This window comes from Malaya genurostris, chromosome 2 (assembly GCF_030247185.1).
Source record: "Malaya genurostris strain Urasoe2022 chromosome 2, Malgen_1.1, whole genome shotgun sequence".
Classification (NCBI taxonomy): domain Eukaryota; kingdom Metazoa; phylum Arthropoda; class Insecta; order Diptera; family Culicidae; genus Malaya; species Malaya genurostris.
The window spans coordinates 110,914,407-110,924,188 of record NC_080571.1 but is presented as its reverse complement, the minus strand read 5'-3'; the positions used below and the strand labels follow the sequence as shown (position 1 = coordinate 110,924,188).

Sequence of the window (9,782 nt, the reverse complement as noted above, 5' to 3'; positions counted from 1 at the left end):
CAACTAAGGGGTGAAACCATAGCTCAGGTCTTCACATTCAAATATCTCGGGGTCTGGTTCGACTTCAAAGGCACCTGGGGATGTCATATTAGGTATCTGAAACAAAAATGCCAACAGAGAATTAACTTTCTTCGTACAATAACCGGATCATGGTGGGGTGCCCACCCAGGAGACCTGATCAGGCTGTACCAAACAACGATATTGTCCGTAATGGAATATGGATGCTTCTGCTTCCGATCCGCCGCGAACACCCATTTCATTAAACTGGAAAGAATTCAGTATCGTTGTTTGCGTATTGCCTTAGGTTGCATGCAGTCGACTCATACGATGAGTCTCGAAGTGCTTGCGGGCGTCTTACCGTTGAAAAATCGATTCTGGGATCTCTCATATCGATTGCTAATCCGATGCGATATCTTAAATCCGATGGTGATTGAAAACTTCGAAAGGCTTGTCGAGCTCAATTCTCAGACCCGTTTTATGTCCTTGTATTTTGATTACATGGCTCAGAATATTAATCCTTCTTCGTTTGTTTCCAACCGTGCTCATTTCTTGGATACTTCTGATTCTACTGTGTTTTTCGACACATCCATGAGAGAAGAGATTCGTGGAATTCCGGAACACGTGCGCCCTCAAGTGGCCCCAAATATTTTTTATAATAAATTTAGAACAGTCAACTGTGAAAAGATGTTTTACACTGACGGATCAAACATCAACGAGTCCACAGGCTTCGGCATCTTCAATCAGAACATCACCGCTTCGTACAAACTCAGTGATCCGGCTTCAGTTTACGTCGCAGAATTAGCTGCTATTCAGTACACCCTCGAGATCATTGAAACGTTGCCCAAAGACCATTACTTCATTGTCACGGACAGTCTAAGCTCAATAGAAGCTCTCCGGGCAATGAAGCCAGGAAAGTATCCCCCATATTTCCTGGGGAAAATACGGGAACACTTGCGAACTTTATCTGAACGGTCTTATTCAATATCGTTAGTCTGGGTCCCTTCACATTGTTCCATTCCGGGAAATGAAAAGGCAGACTCATTGGCTAAAGTGGGCGCATTAGAAGGTGATATTTATGAAAGACCAATCTGCTTCAATGAATTTTTCAGTATTTCTCGTCGAAGAGCACTTGAAAGTTGGCAAACTACATGGAGTAATGACGAACTGGGACGATGGCTACATTCCATTATCCCTAGGGTATCGACGAAACCTTGGTTCAGGAGGATGAACGTGAGTCGCGATTTCATTCGTGTTATGTCTCGGCTCATGTCTAATCACTACACATTCAACGCACATCTTCGGCGTATTGGGGTCATGGAGAGCGGTCTCTGCACCTGTGGCAACGGTTATCAGGACATCGAGCATGTCGTATGGTCATGTGTGGGGTATTGTGACGCCAGGTCTGTTTTAAAGGACTCCCTCAGGGCCCGAGGTAGACCACCTGATGTTCCGGTTCGAGATGTGTTGGCGAGTCGGGATATTTCATATATGTTGCTCATATATAAATTCCTTAAACACATTAATATACAAGTGTAATCTGCGTTAGTTACCCCTGTTCCTCGACTGATGCTAAGAAGAAACTCCACCCACAGGTTCGACACTAACATCCGCCCGAATCTCCCCATCCCTCGTCTGTCCACCATCTTCATTGGAACTAACAAGATCTTCCTGCTGTCGCTAAATTTTCTGCTTCCCCCTCCCACGTTTTTTCACCATCTCGATGTCAACTAATTAGATCTTTGTCGTTCTTAGTCATTTTGTTCCCATATCCCCTTTTTACTCTGTTCTCCGTAATATTTACTTCTCTGTATATATTTCTTTTTTTTCATTTTCCTCCGTAACATCATCATCATTGCCCACGGACGGCCGCTGTAGTCTATGAGATGAATATGGGCCACCCGCCTGGTATTCGTAGCCTGGGGGTGTTCCCCGCGAACCCACACGGACAGAAAAAAGCGGCTAATACCAAGATACTTACCAACGTGTTACATTCAGTACGCCGGCCGGTGCCGATTGCCAGCTGAAGGCGGGATCTGCCAAAGTCATTACATTATCTTAATATACTATCCTAGTTTTAAGTTATTTGTTAATTAAAATTAGAAAAAGCCCTTGGCATCTTAGAGCTTAAGCAGTGTGCCTTAATAAATTATATAATTGAAAAAAAAAAAATACATCCTGGCCGTCTCACCCGACCGATATCTCACATCCAAACATCTTCTCTGTTCATCAAACACTAGTCCTCTCGCTTTATACCTATTTCTCCGATCAAGCATTGAGTAGGAGAGTGTATTTATAATCGCTTGTCACCTTCTTAATGGTGCCAGTCGCTGGCTGGACATCGTCAGCGACAGACCCCTATGAAGGTTGTATTGATTGTCTGCCCTTTCCTACCAGAAGCAGATTGTTACGGAAAATCAAACCGCAATTGTTTTTAACGATTTATTAATTTTTAGTTTGACGTAAAGCCGCCATGACTATGTTCAGTTTTTGCAATGACTGAGCGGAAATATATATTGGAGAAGCCAAGTGAAAGAAAAACTAACAGACAAGATGAATTTTTGGAAAAAGATACGCTCAGAGACAGGACTCGAACCTGCGTTCTTATGCATTCCGTGCATACGCGCTACCATTTCGCCACTCTGATCTTGATCGCCATCTCTGATCTGCTTCTGGTAGGAAAGGGCAGACAATCAATACAACCTTCATAGGGGTCTGTCGCTGACGATGTCCAGCCAGCGACTGGCACCATTAAGAAGGTGACAAGCGATTATAAATACACTCTCCTACTCAATGCTTGATCGGAGAAATAGGTATAAAGCGAGAGGACTAGTGTTTGATGAACAGAGAAGATGTTTGGATGTGAGATATCGGTCGGGTGAGACGGCCAGGATGTAGACCATGTTCGATGTACGTTGCTACTGTGTCTGTTTCGAGTTTTGCAGTGGCTAAAACAAGATCAGAGTGGCGAAATGGTAGCGCGTATGCACGGAATGCATAAGAACGCAGGTTCGAGTCCTGTCTCTGAGCGTATCTTTTTCCAAAAATTCATCTTGTCTGTTAGTTTTTCTTTCACTTGGCTTCTCCAATTTATATTTCCGCTCAGTCATTGCAAAAACTGAACATAGTCATGGCGGCTTTACGTCAAACTAAAAATTAATAAATCGATACAAAATCAGCCATTCTAATGGCTCTAAATGTTATCTAAAGAACTATTAAGATTACTTCTTTGCGAATCGAAGGTAAAAATTATCAGTTTAGTGCAAAGAATTATTTGATCAGCTTTGTGCAATTTTCGCTGTACCAAATTTGCACTAAACGAGTACCAAATAAAGCCAGAATTTGACTGCTTTGCATTCGTGTCAAAATGCTTCAAATAGCGTTCAATATCGTAGAAAATACCACCTTTCGAAAACCTGAAATGAATCCCGCGATTACATCATATGTAATTACTTTTGTAGTCGCTAGAACCGCCATTTTTTTTTCTCGGTATTTTTATGTCAATATTGTGTTTGCTTTCGTATATATTTTCATGGAGCAACAACTTTGAAGGTATTTAATGCATTTTCCTGTTTTCCAGCCGTTATATATGTCGTGACAAATTGAGTTTGACATGTTTGTCAGGTAATTTTCATTCACCAACCATTCGCCCATAGATAGTGGAACTGTATAAACTTATATGTACCATTCACCTGTCGAGTAGATACGTGCTTCTGTGGTTATCTGGATAAACGGACATACTTTGTGATCTAATGATTCAATGTTCAAGTCCAGCCACATTATATTTCAAGTAATGTTATTATAAAATCGTCTCTGAAATTGTGTTACTACATGTAATGGATGCTTTTTGTTAAAAGTGATTGACTGGAATTTTACGGGTTTCTTTCAAACTGTGCATGTGTAATTTGAATTTTCGGCTTAGATTGTACACAGTAAAAAATCTAAGAATAAAATATAAAGAAATTCCTTTGCTGACCTTTCTGACTACTTATTCAATATTTGGTTTGTTTTCGATAAATTGTCCATGTAGCATCAACTTCACATGGATAAAACGCATTTTGCTGTCCACCAACTGCATTCTCCGTCATGACTGAGAGAATTCCACGAAATTTTCACTTGTCATCTTTTCACAACTAGCTAGTGTGTTAATATGAATTTTATGTATGATTTACCTGTCAAGCAGACACGTGCTTTTGTGGGTTAGTGGATACTTCCCGGTCTAATGATTCTCGGTTCCCAGTGAATACTTTTTGGCGTTTTTTTCGATTGAATTTTAACCTTTGAAAAATCATTCGTAAAATTATGTTATTTATAATGTTACATTTTGTTACAGCTGATTCAATGGAATTCAAAAAGTTTCTTTCAACTGTGTGGTTTTGATCATATCATTGTCAATACAGGAATAAATTGTACTACAAAAAAAAATCTTTGTCATTCAAATATTTGTACTGTGCATGAAACATTCTTAAAGAAGTTTGTTTCATACCGACTCATCTGTGTTACAGAGTCATGGAAAAGATTTCATCTTGTATATTTATTGCTATCAGCAGATTTTCATCAATAATATGTGTCTAGATCCGTTTTCGTCCATTATTAATAGGCGTTGCTGTATTGAATCTTGTTTCCCTGTCAAAACAAATTATCATCAACACCGCGATGAAGTTCGGCATCGTTCGCTTCTACTTGTTAAACGGAAGTTATGACAGTGATTCTGATAGCATACGGAACTTAGCCATGAAATGGTATACCACTTTGTGAACTTTTCGAATATTTGAACAATCAACATCATCACTTCAAAGGCAAAACCAAAAACCTGAATACGGAATCTTTCCTTTGCTGCCAATTCTGCGTTCATCAGTAGGGCCTTAATTGCCATTTTGCCTTCGTCCCGCTCAACTTTTGCATCGAGCAAGAAATCGACCCTTTACCGATCAATCTCAAACAACACTCCAAACAATTCCACTTAGAGAGTGCCAAAAAGGAGGTTCGGCAAATCACTCGTACCCAAGCTGAATTATTAACCCATTATTGTTGAAACAGTACGCTCCCCCGGTAAAGCACAGTTGGGAAAATGATGGAAGGAGAACAGATATCACATTGCTTCGCTAGATCTCACCTAGCACCGGAACAATATGAACCTGTCGAGGGTGGTTTGTGAAAGCGCTCCGATTCTTTGCACAAGCACCAACCAAACTATCACCGAAACTGAATGATGATAAGATAGGTGAAACCACGAACTGCTGTGGAACAGCCAAATTTAATAAACGCTTCTATCAAAAATGAGCTTCAGATACTGGGACGGGACTGGATGGGATGCTGAGTGAACGTATCTGGTGTCAAAATGTGGTGAAACCAAGCAGCGAAAATGGCGTTCGTGCCAATCCATATAGGAGTAAAAAAAATGATTGCGAGTATTCGAATTGGTTTGACAAAACGTCAGTTGTGGTACTTCTTGCTATTTCACCACTTCTCATGTTTCGGTTCAATTTGTCAAATTGTGCCATCTCACTTCGGAATGTGATGAGTCGAAGTGGTTTGTACTCAGGGGCATTATATTGAGTAATGATTATTTGATGTCTAATGAGAGTAGATTTTTGTATTTTCAGTTGTGTCTCGATCAAGGTCTTATTATGTTCGAACCCGTCCTAAATTAATGTTTGAATTTACACTATTTCAATACAGAGCTTTTTTATTCATTTTTTTCTAAGGGGCATGCAAGTTTTTTTGGAGAAAATATTCAGGAATAGATTCAGGAGCCAAATTCCAAAATTGAATTTAGGATATGAATTCAGAAACTGGATGGAATTTAATTAATGGGTTTTAAATTTAGCTTCAGAATTTAGCTCCAGAATACAAATTCAAAAGTTAAAAATAAGACTCTGGAACTAAATACTACACATTTCGAAAAAATCTTACAATTTTACATCTTTTAGGATGCACATAAATGAAGCGTCGTATTTCACACAAATTTACATTCAAGTACATGTAAAATTGTGTGATTTGGGAATTGCATGGCTTTAAATCTACTGAAAAAAACTGTTTTAATCCACCTAGTGATGCAATGATGCCTTTCTCATATTACTCACATCATCATAAATATTACTGTGGAATTATAATAACAACACAATTCGAAAAAATCTTGTGATTTTCCATCTTATAAGATGCACATAAATGGAGCGTCGTATTTCACATAAATTTATATTCAAGAACATGTAAAATAGTGTGATTTAAAAACTACTACCTTGAACTCCAAAGAAATAAAAAAAAAACAAAAGATCAATAGTAACAGCGGGACTTAAACCGAGAAACATTAGATCACAAAGCACATCGTTTAATCGACTGAACCACAGCAGCACACATCTGCTGGCTGAATAATTGTTACATATAAATCCATACAGCGGTAATTGGTAGCCGAGTGCAAATTACACTCGAAACGTGTAAAATTCTGTGCGCGCGGAATATGGCGTCATTTTGAAAATCAAGTAGTTATGAATTATTTCGTTTGTATATTTATGTCACATGTAAAATTCATATTTTTTCTGAACTGTGAACTGTTCATTAAATAGACACAGGAAAAAATTGTTCGAATGTAATCTAGTAAAATCTATAATTCAAAACACCCTATGGTTCCGCAACCGGAAGTATTATCCACAACTAATTCAGGGATTTCGTATGAAACCTTAAGACTTTTTTAAGTTTGTGAAAATAAAATTGTCCATTTGTGAGTTAAATTTCCAATACTTCCGAAACCGGATTCCAAGGACCGGAATTGCTGAGGTTGGCTCGTATGGTCAGCAATAAATATGACCTACCCATTGAAAAAGTTTTGAATCTAGTTAAACAGAGTTTTTCCCTATTTCACTTCGTCGCCTTAGGTGACGGTATAAAATTTTGAATGATACCATAAGACCTCCTACTCAGTTCTGTAAAACTTCATTCAATTAAATTGAAATCGAATGTGTGCACACTCTACTGCAGTAAACTTCAAATTCTAACACACTATCTTCGCTGTCGCAGCGAAGGGACATCATCCCGTCCTTCATTCGTTACTCTTTCTACCGAAGCTCAGTTTAACCACCGTCAGATTACCTCTTGAAGTAACAAAATTTCTCTCAAAATTCAATGCGAGAGCGGCCTTAAAGTGAGGTTCAAGTAAACATTCGAATTGGCTCAAGATAATGGATGAAAGATATACCAGTCATGATAACTATCAATAACAAAATATGTATGAATTAATTGTTCCCTCTTTCAGTTTTCATTTTTAATATTTCGATACACATCTCAATACATTTCAAACAGCCGAAATGATCGGTTTTAACTTGCGGGTGATAATTAAAAACTCAAATGAGAACCGCTACCCTATATTTATCATTATGGTCGGAGATAGTTTTGTGTTATCGAGTTGATGGTTATGCCTGTTCATTCGCACTTGCTCACTACCCACAGTGACGACAAGGAAGACAAGGAAGACAATGAAACAAGTAGTAGTCTACTCAGGCTCAGTTTATGAGCAAGCAAAACTTCAAGTGACTATGTATGGTTATTCAATTGACGTTGAATTATGGGGACCCTCGGCAACAAAAGTAAAATGAATGAGAAGGGATATGCTGACAGTCAACGGCCATAAATTTCATTTTCATCTAATAATATTCGATTGAGATGAAGTTTTACCGCACTGCTCCTACTTCAACTTAAGGGGCGGGTAGGGTCTAACACTTTGGAAAAATCATTTATTATTTTCTTTATATTTTCTTATAGTAAAACATTTCATGAATTTCCTGTGAAATTTTCAAGCCTATTGGAATGAAACTCTGGAAGTTATGGGCCTTTATCTATGGCTATCTCATTCTACGAAGAAGCAAGAGCCCGAAGCACAGGTCCAAGATTTCTACTTCGATCGACTTAAAAACTTGACAAAACATTCTTGAAGTGTTTCATTATAATAAATTATAAAAGAAAAAATATAATTTTTTGAAAATGTTAGACCCTACGTGCTCCCTGGAGTAATTAATTAATAGACAAAAAACTTTAAACGCGTTTTTCTCGAAAGCAGGTTTTGAAAGTCCTTGTCCATCGTCATTCAAAAACTACTGAACCATTTTTTTTCAAATTTTGCACACACTTTCGACATATAAAAAACCAGACCCCAACGTTTTCCTTTTCGTTGTTTGTTGCTTTGGCAAGGTTTAACAGCTACAAAATGGCGGATTTTTTTCGTGAAAAATCGTAGTTTTCATTTTGAACAACCACCCAAAATTAAGAAAAAATCAAACAGAAACGTTAGAGTCTAGAAAAACTTCAACTCTAAAATTTGATTTGTTCACTTCTTATTAGTCTGCGCTGAGGTACAGTTGACACCGCAAATCATGATTTTTAAGGATCGTCTTCAAAAATACCTCTTCACCGACTTATTTATCAATATTTTTCCACGAAAAAATTAGAAAATGTTGTTCGATTGATGCTTTTTATCATGCAAAACAGTTGAATTTATTTTGTTGAACGAAAATTGTGGAAAAAATTCGCAAAGATGATGATTTTTTTCATCGTTTAGACCCTAGATATCTTTTTATGTTTTTTGCTTCGCCGCTTTAAATGACAATATAAAATTTTCAATACTCTTCACCATGTAATTCCGAAATCGAAAGTGGTATCCGGATGAAATTCTAGAGCTTTGTATGAAACCATAAGGCCTTCAATTTGAACTTAAGTCTGTGAAAATTAGTCACGCTATATTTGAGGAAAGCATTCAGCTTCGGTGTCACGCTATATGCATTGTTTTTAAAAACGAGTTGGGTTTTCTTCTTCCGTACCAGCACGTACCGGTGCGTACCGGTTTTGTATCGTCATTTTGTATGGCGATTAAAAAGTTATGACTCTTATCGCACTGTGGTTGCGGAACCGGAAGTCAAATCCGGCTGAAATTCCACTGTAGCTCTTGAAGCAATGTGAGCCTAATTTTGAATCAGCACAGTTCGAAAAAGTCTTGTGATAAATGGTGCGTCATATTGCACACATATTAATACTCAAGAATATGTAAAAATGTGTGATTTGAAAATTACATGGCTTGAAATCGAATGAAATAAAAAACAAAACATCGATAGCAACAGCTCGACTTGAACCGCGAAACATTAGATCACAAAGCACTCTAGTTAATCGACTGAGTCACAGAAGCACATATCTGTCTAATGAATAATAAATAATTATATGTATCAAATAAATCCAAACAGCGTCACTTGGTAGCCGAATGCAAATTACCTGTTAAATTCTGTATGAGTGGAATATTGCGTCATTGGACAAGTTAAGTAAAGGGTGTTCTAAAGAGCTGGCTGATTAGAAATTTAAATGGCCAAATCTTATTTATTTGGTAGATAATTTCTTGGCATTTAACATTTAAATATGATTTGGGGCATATGGCTGCCACGACTATTTGTCACAAAGGTCATTATGGAGATTCAATTCTCGACCACTTTTTCAAGCATTTGAGTGCTTATTTCAGCAATGGCACGTTGAATATTGGTTTCTGAAGCATCAATCGTTGCTGGTTTAACCACATAAACCAACGACCTCTCGCATCCCAAAAAAAATGTCGTTCAAATGTTCCTTCAATAAGTCGACTGTTTCGACCGTAGTATGACATATCATGGTTCACGAAGTGCTCTATAAACAATTTTAATTGAACATTGATTTTAAAAATAAATTTCCACGATTTGGAATCGCTGCTCTGAAGTTTATGATGATTTGCCATACAATACTGAGTAGAGACGTCAATTTACACTGTTAAAACA

General features: G+C 37.7%; 1 protein-coding gene across 1 annotated transcript in view; it reads left to right on the top strand.

Annotated features, from left to right (window-relative positions):
• The first annotated feature begins 3,602 nt into the window (after window positions 1–3,602).
• Window positions 3,603–9,782, top strand: part of LOC131427101 (zwei Ig domain protein zig-8-like) — a 711,113-nt gene continuing 704,933 nt past the window's right edge. The window contains exon 1 of the mRNA XM_058590024.1: window positions 3,603–3,621. The gene's annotated coding sequence lies outside the window, so the exon portion shown is untranslated. The remainder of the gene's footprint in view (window positions 3,622–9,782) is intronic.